Source organism: Cupressus sempervirens, chromosome 5, assembly GCF_028749045.1.
Source record: "Cupressus sempervirens isolate cs-2001-9-10 chromosome 5, ASM2874904v1, whole genome shotgun sequence".
NCBI lineage: Eukaryota > Viridiplantae > Streptophyta > Pinopsida > Cupressales > Cupressaceae > Cupressus > Cupressus sempervirens.
Window position 1 is genome coordinate 522,640,601 of NC_143122.1, and position 10,800 is coordinate 522,651,400.

The window sequence follows — 10,800 nt, forward strand, 5'->3', positions numbered from 1 at the left end:
TTTGTCACCCTTAGATATGCTGCTTGGCATGAGATTCCTTTCAGAATCCATGATGCATATGACACGAGATGCCAAGTGTAGGATTCTATGACACATGGAAGTCAAACAAGGCTAAAGAGGGAAGAGAATCTATGATGCATCAATTTGACACCTCGACCCATTTAAAGTCAAGAATCTATGAGAAATGAAGCCAAATATGGATGTGTGTAATAGAATAAGAATATTGAATTATGACATATCTTAGCCAAGTGTCAAAGGAGAATCCACGAGGTGTCACACCCATGTGTCATGATGATGTCAATATTTGATGGAATATTTGAATTAAAAATCCTTTATTCCACAAAATAGAAATTAGTAAAAATGAAATTAATGGTGGAAAATATGACTTAGGAAATTAAGAATTTCCATGGTTTGTGAATGATAAATCAATCAATTAATAAAATTAATTAATTGAGGATGACAATTAGGAAGAATAATTAGTAAGAATGATAGGATTAAATTATGGGTTATTTAATCCTATAGAGAAAATTAGTAAATGATTGGCAAAATTGATTAAATAAGTGCGATAGTATCCTTTGATGAAAACATGGTGATGATACGAATTGAATAAGATGATGATAGGTAGACCAAGTCCATGGTCAAATTGACTAATTGATTATCATGCCATGGACACATGACATGAATTAAGGATATGTAACACTTAACCGACATCATAAATGCTATAAGATCAAGATTGATTGATAGGCATGATCATAATAATATCAATGGACATAGTCAATATTATTAAAATGGTTGATAATGCCATGATCCAACATTGAAAGAATCAATGATGTCAAAGATTAGATGACGTGAATGATAGTTTGACCTAGCACTGAGAGCTATGATAGTACTAAGGTCAGATTGATAAGATTTTATAGATTGATAGGTTTCCAAGGTACTAAAAGCCACAACAATACCTAGGATTGGACAAATGATGATTGATTTTGGATGTTTGATATGTTTTAGGTTGATTAGGACTAAGCCAAGTGATTTCAAGTTGATTTGGGGTGATTATGAATTGATATGAAATGGTTTTGATTTGACTTGAAACGATTTTGAAATGACATGCATTTGATGTGAAAGAGAATATGAATGATGATAGACACTGTTGACATATGATCAAGTTGGAAAAAAGATCAAAATTAGTAGAATGATAAAATGGGATGACTTAGTATGAGGAAGTGATAAAACCATAGATGCGAACCATTTTTGAGTATTTAAATTTTGCCCCTCTTTGATACAATGTGATTTAGAGTGTTGTGTCAAAGAATGCTAATGAAAAAGTCATAAAAGCATGCCCCAAAAATGTGGTATATATTTATGCCCCCTTGATAAATTGACCAACATAGGCATATGATAGGTTGACTTCATCAACAATGAGAAAACAAAACCATAGCAACTAATGGATCAAAAATCAGAGCTAAAACATGAAAGTTATGGCCTCTAGAGGGCAAATGGCATCATGACCAACATAGAAAAGAACTCATTCACATCCATCTAGGAAGAAAAATACTATAAAAGGGCAAGAGGGTTTTGAAAGTCATTTTCACTCTCTCATTTGGAAGAAAAGAGCTTTGGAGCAAGGAGAATGGATCGGCTACCCAGGGAGCAACACCATGCTGAACGAGTGCAGACCTTCTGACGATGGGCAAACACTAGACCTCTGGTGAGTACATTGAGGCCATATTTGTGTTTTTAATTCTTTTTCATGCTTTTACATGCCTTTCCATGTCTTTTACTACTTTTTAGGCACCTAAGAGTCTGTCAGGGTCAAACGAGGTTAAACAAGGGTCCTAGGGCCAGGATAGGGCATCCAAATGCCCCAACTACACTCAAAATGCATCCAAGTGTGACATGGGTGCACTTGGCATGCCCAAGTGCACCATGGCCATACTTGGTATGACCAAGTGTACCTTGGGGGCAGTTGGGAGCCCCAACTGTGCCCTAAGATGCTCTGAGAGTCTGAACGAGGTCCAAATGGTCCCAGATTGACCTGAAACTTGGGGTGGACTAGCATAACCCTAGCAGGATGTTAGAAATATGTTAAAATGCATCAAAGGTGGTCTAAGTGGTCAAAATTTGGTAAAACTTAGGGCATATGTAGGTCAAACCTGGGTAAATGTAGATAAAGAATAGTGCAAGGGGCTCAAAAAGGTGCAAACGGACTAAGCATGACCTGAAACTTGGAGGACATGTTCAAACATCTAGGAAGAGTTGAAAACATAGTTTAACTAAGGTTATGATGGTTAGAAAAAGTCAAACATAGTCAAACTTAGCTCAGATGGAGGAAAAAGGCTGACAAATAGATAGGGATAGGGTCAAAATGATGCAAATGAGCTCAAAATGACCCGAAACTTAATAAACATGTTCAAAACCCTCAAAAGAGTTTTAAAAAAAGTCAAATTAGTCAAACATGCTTAGAAAAAGTCAAAATTAGTCAGACTAGAGTCAAACTAAGACAAACTTGGGTCAAAAGTAGGGTAAACTGGATGCAAAACCATGGAAAGTTGACATAGGCTATATGATTATGCAGGAGGAGTTGCCCCTATTATGGACAAGGGGACATAGGCCACAAAGTCTTGCATTATGTCACCAGATGATGTGGCTGAGTGAGGAATCTTGGCTGATCTTGGTTTATATCATGTTACATTCATGCTAGAGGTGAGGGGGAATAGGGTTCTACTAAGAGCTTTGATAGAGAGATGGGACTCAGAGATTGGTTCATTCCATCTCCTGACAAGGGAGGTGACTGTGACTTTAGAGGATGTATGGCACATCATTAGGATCCCTATTCATAGAGAGTTAGCGGTGTATGACTCAGCTATAGGATGAGCAACACTACACCACTTATTTGGATGTGGAGATGCAGAGTTAGGGATTTGAGATTACGAGATTAGGTGGGACCTATTAGTGACACATCATGAGCGGTTGATAGCTATGATGAAGCAGACATAGAAGATAGAGGAGATGAGATGAGGAATTGTTAGTATGATGAGAAGACTTTTGCTTTTGAAAAGTGCACTATATGTCAAATGGAGCTTTATTTTGATATGGCAAATGGAATGCAATGCATCATGGCATAAAGGGCTAGAGCACAAAATGCAAACCTTTTGCATAAACAAGCACGATGTAGACAGAAAATGACCTTGTTCTTCTTAAGGCATATATATACATGCCCTAGACATTCAAAGGTACATTGTAATAGATAGAAAATAAAAGATGACCATGAACCATCCCAACCACTCTCATAGATCAGTTTATATCATCGAGTGGCATAGGAACATGATCAAAGGAAAAAAAAGAAAAAAATAAATCACTCACAAAATAGCACGAGCCAATAGCTATTCTTGCCCATTATTAATGCGAATAGATTTCCACAATCCATGATAGTTATACTGAGTTTCTGGATTAGATTGTGTGAAGAGTTTCTGGAAAAATCTTCACACAATCTAATCTAGAAACTCAGTATAATTTTCCATTATTACTTGCTTTTTAGTGTTTTAGGTCGTGAAATAGCATTTGATAGGTTGATCATGTGATGATTGTGAATTTGGTTGATAGGTTCATGGTGACATATTGGACCGATTGTTGGTTCACATTGCTCATATATTGATTGTCATTGAAGTGTTGTGCTTTGAGTTTCAATTTGCAAAGTGTAAGTGTTCACACAAAAGGGGTGATTATCCACAATGACTATTTACAAGGTTTATTACAAGTTTTCAGTGGGTTTTGTAATTTTTAGGGTTTTTGGGGATATTTAATGTTTTTGGTGTGATTGGTTTCTTCTAGACATTTTACAATTTTTAAGGTTTTATTTTAAGACATTTTCTAATTTTTAGTGATATTTTTAGGACATTTTATGATTTTTAGTGCTTTTGTCAAGACATTATATGATTTTTAGTGCTTTTTTTAGGACATTTTATGGCTTTTAGAATTTTTTCAGGATCATATTCGAATGTTTAGTATATTTTTAGGATTGTATTTGAGTTTTTAAGAATTTTTCAAGATCGTATTTGAATTTTTAGGATTTTTTCACGATCATATTTGAATTTTTACGATTTTTTTAGGATCGTATAAGCATATACAAGTGTTTTCTCCAATTTGTTATGTGATAAGTCCAATGGATAAAAAATGCTTAGGGATATGCCCCTAGTTCAAGTTCAAACTCATGTACCATGTAGGTAGTATGCCCTCGAACAAGACACAAACTATGTACAAAGGCCAATGACAGAGTATGTATAGACTGGTGATATGTTATGTAGGATAACAATGGATATTAACAAATTTGTGAGCCATGGTCAAGGAGCCAAGGATGTCTTGCAAGATGATAGATATGATCAAGGAGTGACAAAAGGGGAAACAAGCTAGATGGAATCCCGATAGATGGAGGAGCAACAACTGACTACACATGGTGCCTGTTTGCCAGGTTTTCACCACGGTAGTTGCCCAAAGTGCCTGTTTGTGAGGTTTTCACTTTTGGACAAGAAAAAATTCTCTTGACTCAAATTTTCATGCCAAGATGCTTGTTTGCCAGGTTTTCATCAAGGCATCCATTTTTTCATGACTTTTTCCTATTTTTTTGATATTTTTCAAGACTTTTTGCCTTTTAAATTTTTTTTTTTAGGACTTTTAGAAGGAATCATGAATGTTGCTGGTGAATTCTAAGAAGATAGCTATTGTTGGTGCTGCTAGTAGATAATCTTTGGATCCACGACTGACCATAACTACACAGGAATCATTTTGAGTCTATAGCTAAGATCAAACCACTAGAAAGGCCTCAAGATATACTATCATGTACTGTATGTAAGATAGTTTCTACCTCTTGTAAATCAAGGCATCTAAGGATAATTGGGTCAAAAGATTCCTTGTATGGGATGTCATTGATGATGACGGGCTTAAAGGCTTGATGGTTAGAGGTTTTATTTTGGGTGTTGGATAGGTTAGGTAATTGGATTTGGGGATACACAACTAGATATAAGGAAGGATTAGATTGAGACCAACGACTTCCCACATGAATTTTGATCGAGAGAGCTATAGAAGACTTTGTGGCATGTTGAACACTGGAACACTGATATTCATGGCATCATATTTTTCATTTTGTATCCTTAGGAGTTGCTTAGCTTTTGATTTTTCATGATCTACTGGCACCTTTCAATTTTCACCAAGAGACCTATGCTCATTATTTTTTTCTTTGCTTTCAATTTTTTAACTAGAAGATGGAGTTGACTCCCAACAATATGCTTATGTTTTCACTTCAAGAGAAATTGATTCTATATGATTGTTATTCATAATGCCTCCATATATTTCAAAGTCTATTATAAGAGTGTCATCATTGTCAAATCAATCAAAAATTAGTGGTCCACATTGGTCCCAATCCAATAGTTTAGGATAACTTGAGGGGATGTCATCATCAGTATTGAATGGGCTTTGGTTGAAGGTATCATTGGGGTTATTCTTAGAAGCTAGAGGATTGTTGGTTTTAGCTAGGATATCCTCAGATGCCTTTTCATTGTTCAAAACATTCATAGTCTTACACATAGGTACCGTAGTACTAGGAGGACCTATTTGTAATCATTTAAATCCAAGCCCCAAACTAGGAGGTTGTCCTTTTGTTTCAATTATTCCTTGGTTCTAATATCCAAGACCGCTATAGCCATCATAGTGTTGTTTCTGCATGATAGTAAACCCAAGTCCATACTTGCTAGGAGATATCAAAGTGGGTTCTTGTTCTACTTTTGCTTTCTCAATGCATATAGAAGTATCCTCATTGACAAAAGTGGTACTTTGTGTACTGATCTCAAATTGTAGGTCATGTAATAGTTGTGATTTACCATAAGCTTGGGGAGCAATTGGTGACTCCCTAATGTGGGATACTTGAGACGTAAAGTACTCTCCACACCCATTGTCTTCAATCTTCATCTTTTCCTTAGCCTTACTGAGGAGTAAATCTGCATCTACATATTTAGAGGAATATGTGGGTTGTGCTTCATTCTTTTTTGGGACTTGATATGTAGCAGCATCTCTTAGATTAGTACAAAATTGGAAAGGATCTAGATCACTAGGGATGGTAACCTCCACGTTGTTATAGGAGAATTTCAAGCATTGGTGGTATATAGAAGGCACTACTTTCATAGCATGGATCCATGGGCATCCTAGTATCATGTTGCAATTCATTTCTATATCTAAGACCTAGAATAAAGTATTCTCAGTAGCTGGACCAACTTTGATAGGTAAGAGATGATGACCCTCATAGAGAAACATTTACCATCATCATAGGCTTTGATTGTGATCGTTCGAGAGGGATCCACATCATTTTTAGAATAACCCAAACCTTTAACTACTTTAAGTGTAAAGATATTCAGTCATGCTCCTCCATCTATCATGACACGTCTAACTTTAACATTGTGGACAAAGACTTCAAGGTGAAGGGGATCATTGTGGTTTGGTTTACCTTTAGGAATATCCCAAGGGGAAAAGATGATATGTTGTGATAGAGAGAGGTTCCCAACCATGGCTTGGAACTATGAAACATTGATGCTATCTGCGACTACTGACTCTTTAAGGGCTTGATCCAAGATCTTTTGATGTTGGGGAGATGTACGTAGTAGGTCCAAGATGGATATTTGTGCATGGGTCTTGCTAAGTTGTTCAACATGGCTATAATTAGATGAAGTAGGAGTAGTAGGTCTACTAGGGGGTGCAGGTCTAGTAGATGCAATGGGTCTAGAGAGGGCCCTAGGTAGAGTGATCTTGGTATGGCATGTAGTGATAGCACAATGAGGGTCTTCAGCCTTTAAGGTGAATGTGGATATGCAGGAATCTAACTCATTGAAACAGTTGATAGTGTAGTCATATCTAGTGCATGTGTAATTCACATTACCTTGTGCATTTGAGTTTGAACTGGAGGGTTTCTCTTTGTCATGATTACACAAAGGATCTTTGAATATAGTGTGATCAGAGTTGGATGCTAGTAGTGACAGGTCAACTATTATTACACCATCATCAATGGGGTCTTTTATTACGTGCTTTAGTTGGAAACATGATGAGGTCTTATGTCCTTTGGTGCGATGGTAATCACAATTTTTTTTGTCATCCCACCAATCTACTTTAGTTAATGGTTCATCTTTGATCGAGGGTAACTTTAGGAAGTTATTATTGAGTAATTGTTGTAGTGTAGTCTCAAGAGGTATCCCCAAAGGTGTGAATTTCCTATCCTTGGTTCTAGGGTGTCTCTGAGGTTTATCTTGCATGGAAGTCTTGATCTTCCATTGTGTTTATGAATTCATAGGGTTTGCACCCTTCAAAGGCAGTTGAGGTTGTGTTGTGCTAATCGTGTGGGCATCCACAATGCCATCATTAGTCACATTCTTTTTTTTGGAGAAAAAATTTGCCTTTTCATTAGATGAGTTGGTGATTGTCTTTTCTTTGTTTATCTTGAGGATTCCCTTATGGATAAGAGCATCTTCAATACTAGCCCCTTTTTTCATCAGTTTAGAAGTAGTGCTTGGACTCTTGATTTTGATTTCATACATTAACTGTGGGACTAAGTTTTCAATGCACAAGTTAACTTCTTGTTCTTCAAGAATGTCTAGTGAGCATTGACTAACTAAGCTTCATCAATAGAGTAAGAATGTGATAAATGGTTCTCCCATCTTTGTTTAGTTGAACACAAATCAGAAAGAGTCACCTCATTCATAATGTTAAAGGAAAAGTGGGAGATGAACTTGTCTACTAGCTCTGACCAAGATTTTATAGTACTAGGAAGTTTGGAGTACCATTCAAGTGTGCGCCCACCTAGAGAATGAGGGAAAAATCTCACGAGGTAAGTGGTCTCATCATTGAGTTTGGTACAAGAGGCACAAAATTCTTAGATGTGATCAACAAGATTTCCTTTTCCTCAATATTTTTTAAACCTTGGAGCCTCAAAGTGTTCTTGGAATGGAGGCATATATAGACTTTTGTCAAATGGATTAGGATGTGGTCCTTTTTTGTATATAGAGCCTATTTATTTTGGACTCCCAATGCCTCAACTTGTTTGGAAAGTTGTTTGAATTATTGTAATAGCTCTTCATTAGGGTTTTGCATGATAGATTTCCCTTCAAATCTCTTGTGCTTATGAGTAGATTTTTTGTTATGGCGGGAGCTATATCTACTCAATTTTGACATTTCTATGTTTGATGAGTCTAGTGATGTGTCACTAGGTGGTGGAGGTATGTTGGCACCTCAAAGACAAAAGGGTCCCTATTGTGACACATGTTGGGGTACTTGTTGTGGTATTTGATGTGGTACTTGTTGCAGTATCGGCTGTGGTTGATGTACTATGTGTTGTTGTTGTGCCCTTTGTTGTGGTTATTGTTGGGATGCCTCTGTTGGTTGCATGTGAGACCATGTATGTGATTGTTGTTGTAGAGGTATCTATTGGGGTTGTTGTGGCACCTTTTGCTATTGTACTAAATGTTGCTAGTATACAATCTATTGCTCAAGGTGTCTTTGATACTCTAGTTGTTGTTTGAGTTGCTCTTGTTGTTTAGCAAACATTGCTTTTTGTTGTTGGAAATGATGTTGAAATTTATTGCATGTAAGTCAAGTTGGTTCACATTGGATTGCATATTAGGGATGTTCGATGTTTGCATCACTTGAGGTTGTTGTTGTTGTGGTTGATGTTACTTTTGATTAAGCAGATGTAGATCTGGTTGTGGGTTGGAAGTGTTAAGTCCTTGAGAATTGAACATCGTGTTTGGATTGTTATTTTGGTACCTTTGTGTGTTAGAGGTTTCTCCTTGGGACATCATGTTGATTTGACAATGAGGTGCATTCATTTTGGGAATAGGTGTAATATCAATAAGACTTTTCCTTTGTGTGTCAATAAGGATTGTTGTAGTTGATGTTTCACATGGTGCACTTGTGGGAGGCTCCATAACATTAGATGTCATGACACTTGGTAGAGTAAGGAGCAAAGGTGCACTTTGTTGATTTATCTCCAAAGAAGGTATGTCTAGCATCCCTAGAGAACAAGTCCCTTTAAGTGCATCTTTTTGTTACATCATGTGACTAAAATCAAGTCTTAATGTCCTCTTGGGATATTTAGGGAGAGTCTTGTTTCCCTTCATTTGTTGTGGTTCATCAAACAAGGGATTAATGTTGATGTGTTCAAAAGTACTTTGGAGGATTTTGATTGTTGGTTCTTGATGGGACCTTATAGATGCCATTATTGTGTTTGAAAATTCCAAAGTTTGTTTTCCCTTATCTAAGTCCATATTGATCATGGGTTGTAAATTTTCAATTGATGTGTTGGTTTGATTTTTGGACTTAGGTCCCTCCAAGTTTGGGTTGAATTTGACAATTTCTTGAGCTGCCAAAAGTTTGAAGTTCTTGCAGAAATTTTTGTCTTGACATGCCCTAGCCATTTCTTCATCAATGATGCCATAGTCAATGTCAGAGTCATCACTTAGGTGTACAATACTTGTTTTGTGTTTGACATGTTAGGGTTGAAGGTACTCATGTTGGGTTTGCTAAATTCAAAGCAATGCATTTGTTCATCGTCAGGTGTGGTTGGTACACTTTCACCTCCAGGTGGTATTGGCATGAATATAGGTTCAAAGTTAGGATTCCATTGAACCATTCCATGTGTAGGAGAAGTGTATGAAGGAAAACTCATGGTAGGTGCATTGTTTAGGGTTTGTTGCATCATCTCTTGGTTATGGTGATCTTGTGGATACATGTTTAAGCGGTCTGCAAGTAATGGTTGTGATGCCTCAATTTGGTCTTTGTCAAAAGTTTGTTGGGTTTTCTTGCTCTTATTTTTTCTTGGATGAGTTTTTGGTTGTGTTGGTGCCTCAAAAATAAGGGTTGATAAAGTTCTTCAAGCCTCTGAGTTGATTGTGTCCTAGTAAGTTCTGGCATGATACCTAAGGATGCAAATGAAGCGGAGGAAAACCTGAATGGACTCCCTACCTCCCAAGTGCACACCTAAACTACCAACTTCACTTAGATAGTACCAAGTGTGCCCTTGGTGCACTTAGGGCCCTAAAGGTAAGTAGTTGGTAAGTAGGAGGTATGCAATGGGTAAACAGAGGTGTTAGGGTGCCTAAAATGCAAAATGTCAATGACTTGAGTGTTTTCTAATGTTCTAGGATGCAATGAAGCCTATGGAAGTGTGGATTAAGGTTTTGGAACCTAGAATAAAGTCCCTAATTACCAAGTGTGCTCTAAAACTACCAAGTGCACTTTGAAACTACCAATTGCACACTTGAAGTGTGTAGTTGGTAAAACAGGTCAAAGCTTGATAATGAGGATGTGAGTATGCAAGATATGACTATTTTTTGGATTTTTAGGTGTTTAAGGATGTTATGCAACCTAGGAAAGTGCCAAATGAAGTGGGGTTTTGATATGCAAGATGCAAATGTCCTAGGAAAACTATGCAAATGCAAATGTAGAGTGACATTTTGGAGATTCACTAAAGGAGATGAAAATGACCCTATAGTATGAAAAATGAAGGTTAGGGTTGGATTTTGGACTTGGTAATGATGGTAGGGGTTGATGTATGCAAGGTGGGCTATGCAAGAGATGGTTTTCTAGGGTTGATAATGATGTTTGTGATATACAAAATAAGGATAAGTGATCAAGAAGACAATCTGGTTGATAGACAAGTTGATAAGGTTTGATAGTGGAAATGATGCTAAGGTTTTGAACAATGCAAGATGAAGGGAATATGCCACTAGGGTAAGAAAAAAGAAATTTAGGGATATTAGGAATATGATT